The sequence below is a fragment of the Chelonia mydas genome, chromosome 4, assembly GCF_015237465.2.
Source record: "Chelonia mydas isolate rCheMyd1 chromosome 4, rCheMyd1.pri.v2, whole genome shotgun sequence".
Lineage (NCBI taxonomy): Eukaryota > Metazoa > Chordata > Testudines > Cheloniidae > Chelonia > Chelonia mydas.
The window spans coordinates 44,749,902-44,759,853 of record NC_057852.1 but is presented as its reverse complement, the minus strand read 5'-3'; the positions used below and the strand labels follow the sequence as shown (position 1 = coordinate 44,759,853).

At 40.7% G+C, this 9,952-nt stretch overlaps 1 long non-coding RNA gene across 1 annotated transcript; it reads left to right on the top strand.

Moving 5' to 3' along the window:
• Positions 1 to 4,229: 4,229 nt before the first annotated feature.
• LOC122465721 lies at positions 4,230 to 9,157 on the top strand. The gene is made up of 3 exons (XR_006290744.1): positions 4,230 to 4,689; positions 7,965 to 8,019; positions 8,555 to 9,157. It is a non-coding gene; the product is annotated as an uncharacterized LOC122465721 (long non-coding RNA).
• The last annotated feature ends 795 nt before the right edge of the window (positions 9,158 to 9,952 follow it).

Here is a 9,952-nt window from a genome sequence, read left to right as displayed (position 1 = left end):
TATATTCTTGGAGGTTTCCTCACATGACATAATCTTTAATTAAAGGTTAATCTTTAATTCCTGGAGTCTCCTGGCCAATCCTGGAGGGTTGACAACCCTATGTTCATAACAAATATTAATGTTACTGTGTAAAATATTTTTAGTGAAATTCAAAACTACTCAATATTCAAAGTTTTTTTTTGTAGTTGCAGACATGAAAACGTTCCCATTTTTGTTCAAAGTTGTGCTATGTAAGCTGAATTGATCTAGCAAACAGGGACATTTCTGAACCAAAATGGACTCATCTTTTCCATAAATATTGTGATCATGTCAAAAACATGAACATTCATATTTTTATGCCAAAATTAGCTACTTTGTCAAAACTTTAAATAAATATAAATTATGCTTGTATGAAAGTTAATGGAACTAAACACCAAAATTTTTATGATTCCATGAAACAAAATTTATGAATTTCACACAGATCTAATGATATATTCTCATTTTACAAATGGGAAATCAAGATAGAGAAGTTCGGGCCAAATTATCAAAAATTTCTAAAAGTTAGGTTCCTTAATCCAAATTTAAGTGCAAAAATAAAAGTGTTCTGATTTTCAAAGATGCATCCACAAATCCTATTGAAATAATTGAAGTTCCATAGTTTCTCTGGATTTTTTATTTTATTTTATCCATTTGTGGTTCCAGTTCTTGTTTTTAATTATATCAACCCAGATTTCCACAGGGACTCTGACAGTGCTGTCATCAGCCTGTAATATGACAACTGATTTCAAAACCTCCTTCAGTTTCTTTTTGTGCATCTGTAAACAACCTCATTGAATAAAGCATATGTGTTCAGTGCAGATTTCAATGTAATTGCGATAGGTGGACACAGATGTACAGATATAAGGCTTGATTCACTGTTGTTCTGTGCCATTCAAAGTGAATGCACAGTAGGTGGAAAGGCGCTCCACCAACCATCTCTGGGAAGCTGGGGAATCAATATTTATTAAACAAGCTTGAGACAGATAATGGCTGTGGAAGAATTTTTCAGCTTCCACCATGTGCTCTAGGACTATGGCAGCTGCTATTTCTTCCTCAGCATGGTTTAAATCATGTGTTTAACACCCATATTACAGAAGTATAGGAGGAGTGTACCTGAAAAGTTCCCTCATCTTTTTCATTTTATTTGGGGTGTTTAAACAAATGACAAAGGCCTCCTTCTCAGCCTTCTTGTCATTTCTCTCTTCAATCTTGGTTGGCTTCCTTAGCAATTTGAACAAATACTCTGTAGTTCTATTTTCAGATGTAGGATCAATAGTATTAAGTAGGAATACATTTTTTTCTACACATTTGTGACATTATCGGTTAATTTCTCTTGTTTGAGCAATTGTCTTGCTCAGCTATTTTTGGTGAAGAAGATGGAATCAAAAATGTTTGACATGCAGAAATATAAAATTAATTTCTGTTCTGCTCTTCCACTTTATTAGACAAAAAATCATTCAATAACAAAATTGATTTTGAAGAAACTGACTTTCTGCACTTTTTTGAGATGAGCATGAATTAACTTGTTACTTAACTCTTAATGATGTTTACATTTTATTTTGGAAGAATTATCTCTTTTCACTACCTTGGGTCCCTTGAATTGCTTGTTTCCTACTACTTCCTTCAACTGTAGTATTTCATAGACTTCTGTTTGGTAATTCAAAGATAGCCATGGCCCATTTGTGACATTGATCAGCAGCTTTCAAATTTGCTGCAGTTAAAATGAGGAGATAGCTAATGAATTCAATAGTGTGATGATCTGCTCATTTTCCAGTTGTTTCTAGATTCCAGCAACTAAGGCCTGTCTATCAGCATAAACTGCCATGCACTACCTTCTACATGCAATGCCAGTTGATTTTGCCACTAGCCACACTTTTCTCTCCAATCACAAGGGACTCCCTCTATTCCTCTCCCTCCTTAAATTTTTAAATATTTCTATAACTTGCTTATTGTTTCCTAATAGACAGAGTAAACATCTTGATGTTTTCATCACTTTCCCCACCAGAAAATAGTACAATGGATAACTCATTTAGAGGCCAAATCAAACTGCTGATCCTAACACCCTCCCCCACAAGCTTTTAGGAAAGTTTGGCTCCCTCTCTGAACTTTGCAGCTTAGGCCTGTCTTTTCACCTCATAGGTCTCTCCATCTCTGGCTGGAAAAGGAGGAGTGTTGACATCAGAAAAGGAAAATGGTTTCCCAGATGCCACTGTCAGTGACATTGCTGGGGATACATGGAGCATGCGGCTTTGTACAGTAATAGTTGTGCAGCTATGCATCGTCGTAAGTCAATAACACTATGCGGAGGCAATGGGAGCAAAGAGGGGGAGGGGATAAAGCTGGGAGGGGAATATCGAGGGACTCCGTTGACAAGGAATGGGAAAACAGCATTGCAAATGGTACATATTCTGCTGTGCCAAAAAAGGAGGACTGAGATCTTGGACAAGGCTACTTTTAAGAGTTAAATTCACCAGCAGTATTCTCCTCTTTTTAATGACAGATAATATGGTAGCTGATATGCACTCCCACAATTTCCATCTCACTGCAGTGGCATCAGCCACCTCTTGAGCAGGAGCTGTATTGAATATAAAACCTAAGGAACAGGAAAATAGAGAATAATAAAATAAAAAAAAGGAAGAATCTGTTGAAAATTGACTTAGGGTAGTAGTATGTATGAAATCTTTATTATATTTATGCCAGGATGTGTTTTATTAGCTAATAAAATTCAGTCCCATGAACAGATTCAAGCACTTAAACTGACTAGGCTCAGTCTATTTGTTAGCATTGTAATAGCACAAAACTCATTTCCATCACAGGTGTTCCAAAGACCCACAGAGGTTACGTGACTGAAACATTAACATATTATTATAATAACATGATGCTGCTCCCTCTGACCCAGGAGCTTTTAACTTTAATAATTTCCAGGTTATTCAATAGCCAAAATGTGTTTTCCTTTCATATTTTCACACTGGTGCCCTTTCTTTAATATAAAGTACTAATATAATGAATAAATTATATCCAGATGAAAGTCTGTCATCTGATCCCTCATCCCTGATGGCAAATGCTAAAGCAAACATTTTGCACAATGTGCCATCTATATGAGGGACAGAGACCTAGAAAGAGATCAGAAAGGACATTTGATATAAGCAGGAATGAAAGGGACTGATTCGACTCGGGAATAAATTGATTCTGACGGGGAGTCAGAGATCAATACTTGATATTTTGGGTAGGTAGTGGAGAGGGGTTACCTACAGATTCTTTTTTAGATGTGGTGTTTAAAAAAATAGAAAGTATAGATTAACTTTGTGTATTCACATGAGTCAACCTCACCCAATAATTAAAAGCTTTGATTTAGCTGATGAGTACTTCGTATGTGAAACGTATACAGTGCCTATCCATATTAGATGTGAACAGCAGGAATGCTGATTGTTTTGGTTGATGTACATCTTATGGTTGTACTCACAACTTCCACATCCCCAACCCTTGGTCAGGAATATGTAACTAACACAGTGTGAGTTCTTGAAGTGATATATCCGGACTGTACAATATATTTGATTCAGATATGTCTGAAACACTTATTGTAACTGGTGAATGGTTATCCCCAGTGTCAAGGCAATTCAGGCAGGGTCATGAGGCCTAACAAAGGAGGTGTGAGTTGGGAAGTCTTACCAATGCTGGAAATTCTGCAAAGTTCTAATGGCTGCGGGAAACTGGAGTGTCTCACTCCTTTCACACCTGATGGCAGATACTTGGTTTTGAATTTGCCAGTTAGCCAGCTAGCAGCCAGATTTTTTTTGGAGGACCACCCATAGTTGCTGTAAGGAGAGAAGTGCACTTATTATTAACAGAGTTTTGTCAGCATTACACTTTCCATATATTTTCTAAGGCCTCCCTGCCTGTTTCTTTTTGGTATTATATAATGCATTCATTGACTATTTGGGTGCTACCAAGTATCGTGAACAGCAAGGGACTGATACTTTCTATTGGCCAAAGAGAATGCTGAATGCACTATATAATTCTGTAGCAGGGTGCTGGTGCAGAAGCACCTAATTAGCCCCTGCCCGGTAGGCTCCAATCAAGGGAAGCAGAGTGGAGCTGATGGAAAAGGCCTGATGCCAGCTTGAGGATTGGCAACACCTGCTGGTCTGACAGGCCAAGAGCTATAAAGGCTGGGAGGGAGCCAGAAGGAAGTGGGGGTGCAGCAAGGGAGAAGTTAGTCAGGGAGGGAGCTAGAGGCCTCCTAGCTGAAGGCTAACCCTGCCTGTAAGGGAAGTAACCAAACCTGTAAAGCTTGTATATAGATGGATACTGGTGGTGGGACAACAATAAGTAAATAAAGAACGTGTGTTGCACAACCCTGAAGCCTCTCCGAGCCTTACTGGGAAGGGCAAGAGGGCCCCAGGAAGAGGGGCAGGTAATGGAACCCTGTTACACGTGGGGGCTTGTCTGGGATCCTTTGTCAGAGACATAGTTTGGTGACCTGGAGATGGAAGGCACTCTGCAGTGGCTCATGGAGCAACACTGGGAGAAGCAGAAGACGCTGCAGGCCTTTCAGCAGTCCCACCAGCTGGAGAGGCAAGCTCCACTGGCTTGGCAGGCGAGCAACAATGGACATTGCAGGACTTTATCGAAGAACAGGCAGCGGTGCAGCAGCAGCTCCTGCAGAAACTGGTGAGTCCCATCCCGTCCCCTGGGCATCAGCATCTGTAAGAAGCCCCCGGTGCTTTTTTGGGCACCTTTGAGTGGGTGGCCCTGGGCCTGGGATGGGACAGGACATCCTGGGCCCTGCGGCTAGCCCCATATTCTGCGGGGGAAGCGCAAGTGGCATATATGGTCATGATGGATGCCTAGGCTAGGGACTCTGACATGGTGAAGGCAGCCATCTTGACACTGCCTGGGGCTTTCATCAGAAAAATACTGGCAAAAGTTTCGGGCAGCCCGGAGGGCAGGGGGTATGTGGCCTTGGGCCTTCGCCCAGTAATTGACAGATTGGGCGATATGGTAGTTGAGGCCCGATGCCCAAACGGTGGAGCAGATTATGGATCAGGTGATCCTCAAATAGTTTGTGCAGTTCCTCCCCAGTAATATGCGGGTCTGGGTGCGGCGACATCAGCCTGACACCATAGAAGCTGCGGTCAAAAGGACGGAGGAATATGCAGAGGCAGATTTCCCCCCCGAGGGAGCATTGGACCTTGAGAAACTCAGAGGGAGGCAAGAAACCCTGTGAGCACCCTGCTGGGAAGTCAGTAGACAAGTGACTGGAGGAGCACAAGGGAACCCCTAGCCGCCCAGGGCAACTTGTATGCTGGTGCTGTGGACAGCCAGGGCATAAGAGCCGTGACTGCCCAGTGGCAGTGGGGTTGCTGAATTCTGTGGTTGGACCACGGTTGGAGGGTGGAAGAAGAGGCATGGAATAGCCACCATCCCCTTGTGGGTAGGGAGAAAGCCCCGGAGGAGTCTAGTGGATACAGCCTTAGCCTGTTCCCTCATACAGTGGCACTTGGTAAAGCTGCATTGGCTTATCCCTGGAGAAAGGATGCTGGTGGAATGCATCCACGGGGATGGGGAGTATTGTTCCGTAGCCCAAAGTTTCTAAACAGGGCCTCTTTTATTTATTTACAATCTTCAATGAAAATAATACTTTAAGCACTAATAAGACTCCTAAAACTTGAGTCACAGTTTGACTAAAAAGAAGCACAGAAAAGAAAATACTACAAAAAGGAAACCCACACTATAATTAAGTACATTTTATTCCTAGAAGACAGATCTGTGCCTCTCAGTATAGCATGGTGTTTTCTACAAATCACCAGCAGCAGTGGAAATCTCACAGGTCCAGTAGTGTTGATGCCTAGAACACCTTTGGTTCTGTATTGGGCTGTTAGAAATGTTCCACGTATTTCTGATGACGTGAATCCTTAGTCATGAGTCATAATTTAAATAGTGTTTTCTCTGAAGTACTAGACTGAACTAAATTTTTTTTACTGCCATTGACAAATTTTATACAACTGAAGAGTGTTTTTGCATTTACAGGATTTATTTCCAACACTTCCTTTTGGGACAGGGATACTCTCTAATTACCTAAAAAGTTCTTTCAGTTGGTTTTCAGGTTAAAAAAACCAAATAGTTATGATCAGAGAGGGAATACTTTTTTTTGTTTTTGCAGCAAATAGGTGAAAAACATCTTCTCCAGTTCTCATCTAAAGAGAGAACCAGTCAATCAGAAGACTATGAACGAACTATGGTTCCATGATTCTGATTTGTTAGATGGATGTGGAAAGAGGTGGGGAGAAGGTGAGATTCTGATCCACTGTGAAAGCAGAAGGTGCCTGGGTGCCCAGTCTAATTTAAAGTGTGATGGGAAAGGGATTTTTCTCAACGTGTGGGAAAGGCCAGTGCTGACTACTGGAATGTGTCTCATTACCCTCTAAAAGACTCTGGGTTCTTGCATCATCATACAGATATCTGCTGGATGTTGGGTGAAACTGAAAATTTTTAAAGCAAAACCTTTCACTTAAAAATGTAGGTTGCCTTGTTTCTTATTTTATGTTCCAGAATCTTGAATAACAAAGTACCAGGTTAGTACTAGTTTACAATACCAATTGAGAGCCTCTACCACTAGATCTTCACTGCCTGCTTAAGGGAATAAAGGGGTTTAAGGACTCTACCTTACTCCCACTCGTAGGTTACCTACCATGGGTTGCAGTGCAAAAGGAGAAGCAGGTTGTACCTCTCCACACCCAACATTCAGAGTTGGTAAGGAAAGGGCATGGTGGGAACTGGTCATAAAGGAACATTACCAGATCAAAGCTTGCCCAGGAATTGGATTTTGTAAAAACAAGATTTTGTAAAACCTATGAGAAACAGAATGTTTCCATGGCATTTTAAAAATTGTAACAGATTTTTTTTAAATGAAAGTGCCCATTCCGCATTACCAGCTCAAATACTACAGTATTGTGCCAGTGCATGAAAACATGAAAGTAAAATTGGCTAGAATCTGACTAAATGCAAGCCAGAGTGACTATTGTCTTTATCAAGTTGAGTGAAATGCAAGATAATAATAGGGATTTAACCTGGGGAAAACAATTTCTCACAACTCTCCAATAAGTAGGTGGCTGTTGTTGTAATTATTATTTTATTTATGGGGAAACAGAGGCACAGAAAGGCTGTGCAACTTACACAAGGCCATTCAGTGAGTTATTGGTAGAGCCAGAACTAGAAGAAATAAATTCCTTACTCTGTCACTTGTACTCCAGTAAACCGAGCTGAGCTTCTAATTAGTAAGCAAACAGTAGTAATGTTGAACAGTAAACCAGATTTTCAAAATTATTTTAGTTTTAATGAGCAAACATTTGTTAATATCATAGGTAGGGACATTTGTTTTTTTGAAAAGAAAATACAGAACCAAATTCACCAGTACAATGCCTGCTTTGCACTGCTGTGGTGATGCAAATTAGCCACAAACCCAGTTAAAGTGGCCAGTTAGGTTGCTTTTTGTTGGCAGAGTGGCACAAAGCAGCCAGAGTGAACCTGGTCCACAGTTTTTTATCCTGGCAATGTCATTTAAAACGTGTCTGAAACTCAATAGCAATGGCAATAAAAGTGACTGGGTTTGTGCTTAATTAATTGCAAAAGAAGTATACTGCATTAAATTGGATGAGAAATGCTGCACCTTCAGTGAGATTATGAATCAAAGACCTAATGTACTGTACACCCACTTAAGAAGCTATATATCAAAAGGTAACTAATATGATAAAAAATCCAAAGGGAAATTTATTTCATTAATTGGATCTGATGAACGTGGGCATTATGATTAGGAATTATTAATGTAAATATAATTGTATATTATCAGATTTAATAGTAATACCTAGCTCTTATCTAGGGCTATACATCAGAAGAGATGAGTGTGCTTTACAAAGGAAGTCAGCATTTTTATCCCCTTTTTACAGATGGGGAAACTGAGGCATGGAGCCGCAAAGACATTTGGCCAAAGTCACTCTTCAGGTCAGTGGTAGAGCTGGGAATAGAACCCAGGCCTCCTGAGTCCTGGTCCCATACCCTATCCACTATGCAATGCTGCCTCCCTTTATGTGTGTATGTAAATAGTACAGAATCCTTTCTTTATGGTTAAAAACTTAAATGGTGATGGGTAGGATGCCTGAAAATTACTTCCCCCTCCCCCTTAAAATTAAAAAATTTGGTTTGAATCTATAGAGTAAAATTATTACCTCTGGTTCACTGTTGGTATTTTTCTACCACTGAACTGATCTGTGAATGCTATACAGAAATTGAAAGCTTATGATGGGTAGATGTCAAATATTTCTCAAATTGGTTAAGTGGCAATTGACCAAAGGCAACTGACCATCTGGCAAGACTGACAGGTGATGTGGATTTGTTACCAGGAAGGCAGTTTGTTTACTTTGATCATCGTGTCTGAACATGGGTTTTGTTGGCAGAGTCTTCTGTGGTGTGCGTAAGTGGTTTTTAGCAAGTGAATTTTTCTGTTGATTCCATTCTTCCATTTCCTTTTTTTTGGCAGAAACAGATGGATTTGATTTTCTCACACTTTCTATTTGCTGAGAATAACAACTCTTAAATCAAAGCTGAGGAGGTGAAAAGACAAGGACAAAAATATGCAAACTTCTGTAACCACCTGGACAATGAAATGCAGAACTATGACCTGACATGCAGAATAACTAAAACTAACAGATAATTTATTGACTAAATCCCATCCTGAGATGGACCCTCAGCTATCATACTGATGGGCTGCGTAGTATGGGTCTGATAAATTCTCTGCTACTGAGTGAAGCAAGTATGTGTGGTCAGGCTTTTTGTTTCATGACTGCCTTGGCCGCACATGGCTGACCATAAGTGCTGACTTCTAATTTTTTTTGTTGGGGCTGAAGAAGGGGAATGGACCCATCACAGAATCTCCCAGAAACTGGATTGCAAGGGAGGTTCATCTGAAAGTCTCACACCTCCATTTCTGGGTGGGGAGGTTGCCAACACTCTCTGCTAGGTGGTGCTGGCTGAAGAAATAGGACACCACCAGTCTAGCTCCAAGTGAGCTTTTACAATAAAGGGGTTAAAACATTTATTTCTTCATTGGCACTGTGCATGGGAAAAGAAATACCCACAGACTAGAACAATAAGCAAGTGGATAAATCAAAATATTTGCTTTTCACAAATGCCTGATCTGTTAAGTGGAAGAGCTGAGAGAATGTAAGACTCCACTTCCCATTTGTCCTGCTTTAGGCAGTAGGGAAATATACTTTATATCTATATGCTTTATGGGCCAAAGTCTGGCATCTGATAGCCCAACTAGGTTTGCATGTGTCTATGTGGGTATAACTGATAGCTGAATTTGGCCCATAACGCGTAACTTTGTATTTTAGCTGTCAATGCATGGCCTGAGGCTTTTAGCAAATCTTTTGTGTGTAATTTTTTTATTTAATGCAATGTGTCCTGCACATGCTTATGCTGCACATATGCAAAATTAATTTGCCCCCACCCCAACATATTGTGGAGTGATTTTCATTAAGTGAAAGTAGAGGTGTTTTTATTCTCAGATACAATATCTTCCAGTTTCACACCCACACACTTTTTCTTCCAGTTTCCTTCCTTCCTTCCCCCTTCACCCCCACCCCATTTGTTGTGGGGGGCCTCTCTCTCTTTCTCTGCCCCAAGAGCCCATCAACACCACATGGAGTGTTGGCTGTGGAAGCTGCTTCTGTGATGTGAGGTCTCCTCCCTTTATCTCCCAGGCCCTGTGTGTGTTGCTTCCATATATTCCTAGCTCCTACTGACTCCACTTGACTACCTTTCAATCAGCTAGCACTAGGTCAATTGGCTGAGTGACTACCTATGATCCTCGCCTCTTAGATCAGCAAGCAATTATTCCTTTCTGAGATATGCCCTAGCTTACCTTGCTTACTTT